We start from the raw sequence: 9,542 nt of genomic DNA, 5'->3' as shown, positions 1-9,542 counted from the left end.
GGCTCTATGCTGATAGCTTGGAGCCTGGAACTGCTTCAGCTTGTCTCCCTCTCTGCCTCTCCCCCACTCGCGCTCTCTCTCGGAAATAAAACCTTAAAGAAGATTTAAAAAAACAGTTACAAGTATCTCACATCCCTTTATGAGAATATTTATGTGGCTGTAGCAGAGGGAACACAGGAAAAAAACAAAAGAGCAGGCTCCCTGCAGAGCCCAGTGCAGGTGCAATCCCTGTGAGATCATGACCTGAGCTGAAATCCGAGAGAGACCACTGAACCACTCGGACGCCCCAGTAATAATTTTTAAATGTACTCTAAAATCATATGGTAGCCCTTTGAAAAGATAGTTCTTGACCTCCTGGACCAACTCTTCTATGGAAGACAGGTAAGAACATTAGACAAAGTATATTCTAAAATCTTACCAAAACCAACAAAATATTGGATTCCTAGGCTAGGTTCAGGAAGATGGTGGTGGTAATGTAGCAAAATGATACTCAGGGCTACTTTTTCCCTGGATATGTTTGCAAATCTGGAAGAGGCAACTAAGAGGCGAGGGCTGATCTGGAAGAGGCAGTAGTATAATGCTGGAGGGAGAGGAGTCCAGCCCCGCCAACTGTGAGAACCCCTGGGAACTGCCTTATGCTTTGAGTTGTGGACCTCCAACAGCTGATTATAGCCTGACTTGGAGTCACATGGGCACCCAGAAATCTCAAGTCCTGAATGGATAACAGTGAACACAGAAAGTGAAACAGTCATGTTTACTATATTTGGTGGAGATTAAAGAAGTAACTTGAAAATTTTAGGTGTTGTGGGTTGAACTGTGTCACTCTCCTACTCAAATTTATACATTGACCTCTTACTTAATCTTCAGTACCTCAGAATGTGACTATTTCCACACAGGTATTTAAACAAGTAATTGAGGTCACATGTGGTCATTGAGGTAGGCATTAATCCAATGGAACCGGTGTCCTTATAGAAAGATTAAGACATGGGCATACACACAACTGAAGGACCATTGAACACACCAGAGGAAGACAAAGCCGCCTACAATTTCAGAAGAGAAACCTCAAAATGAAACACAATCCCGCCGACACCTAGATCAAGGATCTGGACTACTAGCCTTCAGGAACGTGAGGAAGTAAGTTTCTGTTGCTTAAGCCACCCAGGCTGTGATACTTTCTTATGGAAATCCTCACAACCTGCAATAAAGAAGGGAACCAGAAACTATAATTAGATCAGATTTTTAAAAATTAACCCTGTGGCAATCTGAAAGCAAAAAAATATTCACCAAAGAAATCAGTAGATTTAAAAGCTGGTTAACACAACTGAAGGTAGAATTAGTTAGCTGGGAGATAGCTGAAAGAAACCATGTATAATGAACAGAATCTAAAGATTGGAAAGTAGAGAAGAAAAGCTAGAGTAAGAAAAGCAGGCTATGAAGCCGCAGAAGAAAGGGAAAAAAAAGAAAGGCTGAGACTTAGGGATGATTAGGGGGAAGGAGACACAAGAAAATAATCAAGAAGCCCAAAACTTAGATAAAATATCCACATCTAAACACATCAATAACTGCACCACAGATCTTAGAGGACAAAAGAGGAGTCCAGAGGGGAAAAAAATTACTTTGAAAGGAATAGCATTAAACCTGACATCTGGTTTCTCAACAGAAAGTGGGTGCCTTAAAACTGATATGCTGTCTTGAGTGATCTGAAAGAAAATACTGGCCAACCTAGGATTCCTATACACACTAGGATATGAAGGTAAAAAGACATTTTGAGACAAAAATGGAGAGCACTGACAAGCAGGAGACTTGCATTTAATAAGCAAAACAAAATGATCCTATTGGAATATTAGAAGATGCAAAAGCGATGAAAACGAAGTAAGTCCCAAAGGTTGGTTTTGTTTTTAAATTTAGATCCAAGTAGCATGTAGTGCGATAATGATTTCATTTATTTAGTGAAATCCTTTTCTGTGATTTCAGTGATTCGTCCCCTACATAGAACACCCGGTGCTCATCCCAGCAAGTGCCTTCCTTAGTGCCCCTTGCTCATTTAGCCCAGCCCCCAGCCCCCCCCCCACCACCCTTCCAGCAACCCTACATTTGTTGTCTATTATTTAAGAGTCTTATATTTTGTCATTTTGTCCCCCTCCCTGGTTTTTTTCTTTTTTTTTTTTTTTTTTGCTTCCCTTTATGTTCATCTGCTTTGTATCTTAAATTCCATGTACAAGTGAAGTCAAATGATATTTGTCTTTCTCTGACTAATTGTGCTTAGCATATACACTCTGGTTTCATCCACATTGTTGCGAAGGGCAAGATTTTTTGATTACTGAGTAATACTCCATTGTATATACATACTACATCTTTATCCATTCATCTGTTGATGGACATTTGGGCTCTTTTCATAGTTTGGCTATTGTTGATAGTTCTGCTATAAACATTTGGGTACATATGCCCCTTTGAAACTGCACACCTTAATCCTTTGGATAAATACCTACTAGTACAATTGCTGGGTCATAGGGTAGTACTATATTTAATTTTTTGAAGAACCTCCATACTGTTTTCCAGAGTTGCTGTACCAGTTGCATTCCCCCAGCAGTACGAAAGCATTCCTGTTATTCCACATCTTCACCGACATCTGCTGTTGCCTGAGTTTGTTAATTTTAGCCGTTCTGACAGGTGTTACGTGATATCTCATTGTGGTTTTGATTTGTGTTTCACTGATGATGGGTGATGCTGAGCATTTTTTCATGTGTCAGCCATCTGGATATCTTCTTTGCAAAAGTGTCTATTCATGTCTTTTGCCCATTTCTTCACTGAATTATTTGGTTTTGGGTGTTGAGTTTGATAAGTTCTTTATACATTTTGGACACTATCAAATATGTCATTTGCAAATATCTTTTCCGAAAACATTCTGTCAGTTGCCTTCTAGTTTTGCTGATTGTTTCCTTCACTGTCCAGATGTTTTTTTATCTTGATGAGGTTCCAGTAGTTTGTTTTTGCTTTTGTTTTACTTGCCTCTGGAGAGGTATTGAGTAAAAAGTTGCTGTGGCCAGTGTTAAAGAGATTTTAGCCCTCTTTCTCCTCTAGGATTTTGATGGCTTCTCGTCTTACATTTAGGTTTCATCCATTTTGAGTTTATTTTTGTGTATGGTGTAAGAAAGTGGTTCAGGTTCAATCTTCTGCATGTCCCTTCCAGTTTTCCCAACACCATATGCTGATGAACTGTCTTTATTCCATTGGATATTTCCCGCTTTATCAAGGATTCGTTGGCCAAATGTTTGTGGGTCTATTTCTGGGTTCTCTGTTTTGTTCCACTGATCTATGCATCTGTTTTTGTGCTGGTGCCATACTGTCTTGATGATTACAGCTGAGAAATACAGCCTGAAGTTGGGAGTTGTGATGCCTCCAGCTTTGGTTTTCTTTTTCAGGATTACTTTGGCTATTCCATGTCTTTTCAGGTTCCATACAAATTTAAGGATTGTGTATTCTAGCTCTGTGAAGAATGCTGCTGTTATTTTGATAGGGACTGCATTGAATATGTAGATTGCTTTGGGTACTATACATGTTTTAACAATATTTGATCTTCTAATCCATGAGCATGGAATATTTTTCATTTTTTTGTGTTTTCAATTTCTTTTATAAGCTTTCTATTGTTTCAGTGTATAGATTTTTCACCCTTTAGGTTTATTCCTAGGTATTTTATGGGTTTTGGTGTAATTGTAAATGGGATCAATGCCTTGATTTCTCTTTCCACTGCTTCATTATTGGTGTATAGAAAGGTTGCCTACTTCAGAGGTGCTTAGAAATAAATGCTGCCTGCCACTAGAAGAAAGTAAAAATCCTTTCAGGACCAAGATCCTGGACTGATAGGGAACAGAAGTCTGTTGCCTGGTGGGAGGGCAGGAAACTCACTCCCACCTAAGACCCAGCACCATTCCAACAGAGAGGTCAGATGCTGTGTGTGGACGTCAAAGCCCTATCCTGAGGCTCAGGTGCACAGGGCCTGTCTACAGCGAAGGCTGGAGCAGGAGGAATGAGAAACCTCTCCTGCCACCAACGTGAGCCTTGCATTGTAAACAATGACAAGCTACTGCTGGGGACAGGCAAGAGTTTGGAGAGGGACTCCCTCTGTGGTGCAGGCATTTAGGGAGGGGTAAATGCTGAGGAACACCAAAATTCCCTGGATTCCAGGTCTCAAATTAAGCACAAGGCAGCAGCAACCCACTCTCAGAAATGAGGAGTTGTGGGAATCCTGGGTGTCTCAGTCAGGTAAGCGTCCAATTCTTGGTTTCGGCTAAGGTGATCTCACACTTCATGGGTTCAAGCCCCACATCAAACTCTGCTAATGGCACAGAACCTGCTTGGGATTCTGTCTCCTCTGCCTTTCCCCTGCTCACTCTTTATCTCTCTCAAAAACAAATGGACATAAAACAAATTGGGGGAGGGGGAAGAAATGAGTTGCTCTAATGTGCTCATCAAATGACATGACACAGCAGAGGAAAGAATTCTTGATGATAGGTCAGTAGAAATTACCAAACTGAAACAGAAAACATGGAAACAGTATAAGAGAGCAAAGTATTTAAGAGCTGTGCCAAAATATCAAGTAGGTAATTGAAGCAGTAGATGAGACAGAAAAATACGGCTTAAGAAGTATTTGAAAAAATACTGGCTCAAATTTTTCCAAAATCAATATAATAACCACAGATCCAGGAAGCTCAGAATACCCCCAAGCTGAATAAACACACAAAAAAATTCCCAGGCCCTTCATAGTCAAACTTGTGAAAACCAAAGATTGAGAAAATCTTGAAAGCAACCTGAGATAGAAACAGGAACAAAAATGGGTAAAGCAGGCTTTTTATTAAAAAATTTTTTTTTAATGTTTTATTTATTTTTGATACAGAGAGAGACAGAGCATGAGAGGGGGAGGGGCAGAGAGAGAAGGAGACACAGAACTGGAAGCAGGCTCCAGGCTCTGAGCTGTCAGCACAGAGCCTCTCGCAGGGCTCGAACCCACGAATGTGAGATCTGACCTGAGCCGAAGTCGGAGGCTTAACCGACTGAGCCACCCAGGCACCCCAAAGCAGGCTTTTTAAAAACTACATAAGCTATGGGATCCCTGGGTGACTCAGTTGGTTGAACATCTGATTCTTGATTTTGGCTCAGGTCATGATCCCAGGGGTATGGGATCAAGCCCTGCATTGGGCTCTCTGCTGATCATGGAGCCTGCTTAGGGTTCTCCCTCCCTTCCTCCCTCTCTCTCTCCCTTTCTCTCTCTCTCAAAAGAAAAAGACAAAAAGACACTAGGATGACATGACATCTATATATTACTGAAAGGAGGTGAGTCAACCCTAAATTCTATACCCAGTGAAAACACCTTTCAAAAATGATGGCAAAATACAGATTTTTAATTAAAAAAAATTTTTTTACATTTATTTGAGAGACAGAGTGTGAACAGAGGAGGGACAGAGAGAGAGGGCGACACAGGATCCGAAGCAGGCTTCAGGCTCTGAGCTACGTGTCAGCACAGAGCCTGACACGGGGCTCGAACCTACGAACCATGAGATCATGACCTGAGCTGAAGTCAGACGCTCAACTGACTGAGCCACCCAGGCACCCCTGCGTGGAGTTTCAAGTACCTTCTGAGAAGATCAGCATCTCCATGTACTTTTTTTTTTTAACCTTCCTTTTTGAAATAATTTCAAACTTAAAAGTTGCAAAAAGTGCAATTTCCAGTAATGCCTTCACTTAGACTGCCCGATTAATATTATACTGCAGATATCTGCCTTGTAGCCCTCTTCAGGTGTATCTATGCATGTTTTTTTCTGATGCTTCATTATTCTCTTAGCACTTCAGGGTGTATTTCCTAAAATACAAGGACACTGTCCTGCAAAATTACAGGAAACGATCACATTCAGAAATGGCACTACTATCTAAACCTCAGACACCATTCAGATCTCACTAGTCATCCCAGGAGCGTCCTTTTAAGTCCAGAATCACTCCCTGCATTTAGTTGTGATATCTCTTCAATCTCCTGTCTTTTCTTGTCTTTCATCACGTGGACAGTTTGGAAGCGTGCAGGCAGTTTGGATTTTTCTGTCTTGTCAAAAGTAGGTTCTATTTGTGTACCTTTAGCAGGAATATCACAGAAATGATGCTGTGTTCTTCCCAATGCATTATATCAAGGGACACACAATTCTGACTTGCCTCATTACACTTACTAGTTAATAAATTATATTAGTTGTCATTTCACTATAGAGCTTTTTCTCCCCTAACATTTAATTATTCACATCATTATGGACTAACAGATTCCTATTTTTATTAACCAAAGTAAAATCCATTACTACCGTTATTTATTTGGATGCTCAAATTTTCCCAGATAAAGTGAACGGGAATCCCTTTAATCTGGCTTCTGTATCCTTTGGTCGTATCTCCATTATTCCTTGAGCACTTTCCTCCTTTCTGAGACATCAAGATTCTCCAGGCTTACTTTGAACTTTCTTTACCCTAGTCCTCAAGTCAGTCTTTTCTCCATGGAGCTTTGGTACCTATTAACAGAGAATGGTATTCAGAAATCCAAGTATGTGTATCTTGCTACTAGGTTGTCATTGTCTCTAGGCTTTTCTAGGGGATAGAACTCATAGATATATATGTACATATGTATTTCACACACATGTGCCTACTGATACGCAACTAAAGCCATTTCAATATTTATCTAAATACATTAAAAGCCAGGTGTTCATCTAGATACCCCCAGTTCCAATCCAACACCAAAGGATTTATTCAAATCATCCCTATTTCCATATTCATAAATTGATCCTCTGACAGAAGCCTGGCTCCCATTATCTTCAGTATGTTTATTATTATTTGTTCAGCCCCCTTATATGTAACTCATCCTCAGACCGGCTGCCAAGGACGACTCGGCTTGTGGTGACCCAAGTGGGCCACCGTGTGGACAAAAGGGAGTGCTTCTCAGGTTTTGACTTGGTAAATTATAGCATTGTGTCGCCCTTTGATGCCCTTTGAAGAATTCTTTACCCTTTCCCCAACATTGTTAGTTGTTTTGAACAGGACTATTGTCAAGAATAAAATTGTAATGTTCTCATAAATTGAGCCAAATATTATTTTTATGTGCTCTATGAGGAGAAAAAGTCAGAAGGCACTACTTTGGGTTGTTATCCATTCATTTCTGGTTTTGCCTAGATCAGATTAGCTGTGGCTTCCTATAATCTTGCCGCCTGTAGATGAAATCATAAATTGAACTGCTTTCACTGTATCCAGTATTCAAACCATGGAGGAGACCTACACACCCTCTGGCTCTTCCCCCACGAGCCTAGGTCAGCGGTCCCCAAATTTCTGTGTGCACAACCACCCAGAGATCTCATTAAAATGCAGAGCGCATGTTACCTGGTCTGGGGTGGAGCCTGAGCGTCTTTCTAACAGATTTCCTGGTAGCAAGAATCTCTAGAGTACTCATCACCCTTATTCCAGGGGTCAGTGAGGGGGGACTAAATTGTTCAACCAGCAAAACTTTCAGGTATGTTCAACCTTTTCTTTTTTTCATTTGCAAACCTACACACAAACAGAGCAGAGTGAACCCTGAAGCATCACTGGCATTTACCAAACTTCTGCCCCTGACCTTTCTGTTCTTAGAGTGTTTTATGGGTTTTTTTTTTTTCAGAGTATTTTGAAGCAAATCCAGCCATTCTATCATGTCAGTGAGGACCTCTAACAGATCAGGATTAAAAACACAAAACATAATTCCTTGACACCATCTAATACTCAGTCCATACCATGTTCTCGGATGCAGGCAGTGGGTGGGTCCCCAGGTCAGCTACTCCAGTGCCCCTGCCTCACTCCCCTACACTGAGCACCTTCGGTTGCCGTGCTGCTTGGGCTTTCCTCGCCACCGAGAACACAGGTCCTCTGCAAACTGTATTTTCTGGCCTGCCAGTTTCATTCTTGGGAGGACTGTGCTAATAAGCCTCAGCAAAATCTTTAGGATCATGCCCTTTGACCCCCTTCCTGGGGCTCTGCCCAGTCCTCTAGCCCTGAGGCTGGGACAGTAAACAGTTGCCCAGGCAGGAGGCCTGGAAAGTTGGCTCTGCCTTAAATTGGCAGCCCAGGTGACCTTGATGTAGATGTTTGAGGAAGGTTGCTTCAGGAGACGTCTGGGGGACCAGGCTTCCCAAACACTTTCAGCATTATATCCCTCTAACTTTCCCCAGACATCTACCCACCGCTGGGGTCCTACTGTGCTGTTAATCAGTGTCTTGCGCTCTGTGCCAGGATTGTCTCCAACTCTCCAACCCCTGGCTCTATAGGCAGAAAGGATATCCTGTCACGAAGGACCAGAGTCCTGTCCCCTGCCACCCCACCCCTCACTGGCATGCAGCTCATCTCTCCCGCAGCCCATCCCCAAAACTCAGCCCACATATTCTATCCCAATGCTTTCCTACCATGTCCCAAGCCTTGGTGGACCCTGAGCCTTCAAGAGAATACACGGTTTCCTGGCCAACCGCCCTGTGACCAGATAGCAGGGGCTGCCAGATCCCTGGCTGGGGATAGGAGAGAGGTCCTGCAGGACCAGGAGAGGTGGTGCCTCCGGGCTCCACATCCCACCCTGCTCAGCCAGTGCCCGTGACAGGAGCCCTCACAGACACAATTTCTGGATTCCAAAGTTGGTGTCGTTAGGGCTCTTTTGGCTATAGGTGACAGAAGTCAAAACTATTTCAGCAAAAAAGGAGTACTTATTGAGAGGATGTGGGAATCTCATGGAGCAGCCCAGTCGCAGGAAAGGCAGAGGGATTTAGGGCTTCCCTCTCTTCTATCTGATGCAGATCCCCTCCCAGTGGTAAGAAACGTGGCCCCAACAGCCCTAAGCTTCAGGCCTCACAGAGGTGCCCACACAGCACAGTCCCTTAGGAGCTGCCTGAACTCAGTGCCAGGACCACCCCAGGCCGATTCCGTCTGGATGTCCGGGGTAGAGCCTGGGCACCAGATCCCCGGGTGACTTGAAAGCAGGCAAGAACTGATGTATTATAGCTTCCAGCCCCCAGACAGACTTGGAGTTCTCACTCACAACTTGGGGGATGGGATTGTGTAAACCCCTGCGGAGTCAGCTGCACACCCCTCTAGCCAGAGGCTGCAGGAAAGGACCTCTCCTGAGGTGCCCTGTGGGTATGCAGCAGCTACCCAGCCAGGGCCCTGAGCCCGCAATCCCATAGCCCCTCCGCTGCTCATTCCTCTCCTCCCATCTCTGACCTCCCAGGGAGCATGTCCCTCCATCTTGTCAGACTTCACTTCCCTCAGGCCAAGCTTGGCGGAGAAGGCTGGGCTGCATCCTTGGGATGTGGTGACGTGATGAGAGATGTGGTCACAAGACAGGTGTTGGAGGGAAGTCAGAGCTGGCAGAGGAGGACAAGGGGAAGGTGGCTCTGAGGTCAGAGCCAGGCTGAGGAGTTTACTGGAGCCCCTATCAGCACTGGAGGTGCTGTGTAACCCACCCTGAACATCTGTCTCCCCATCTTTATGCCCAAGTACCCAGGGAC

The 9,542-nt window shown here is 43.5% G+C and overlaps 1 long non-coding RNA gene across 1 annotated transcript; it reads left to right on the top strand.

Moving 5' to 3' along the window:
* Positions 1-924: 924 nt before the first annotated feature.
* On the top strand, positions 925-1,872 carry LOC115297867. Its single transcript, XR_003911498.1, has 2 exons — positions 925-1,134; positions 1,661-1,872. It is a non-coding gene; the product is annotated as an uncharacterized LOC115297867 (long non-coding RNA).
* Positions 1,873-9,542: the final 7,670 nt, after the last annotated feature.

Source organism: Suricata suricatta, chromosome 8 (assembly GCF_006229205.1).
Source record: "Suricata suricatta isolate VVHF042 chromosome 8, meerkat_22Aug2017_6uvM2_HiC, whole genome shotgun sequence".
Classification (NCBI taxonomy): domain Eukaryota; kingdom Metazoa; phylum Chordata; class Mammalia; order Carnivora; family Herpestidae; genus Suricata; species Suricata suricatta.
Note: the sequence above shows the minus strand (reverse complement) of the source record. Positions and strands in the feature narration are given on the sequence as shown.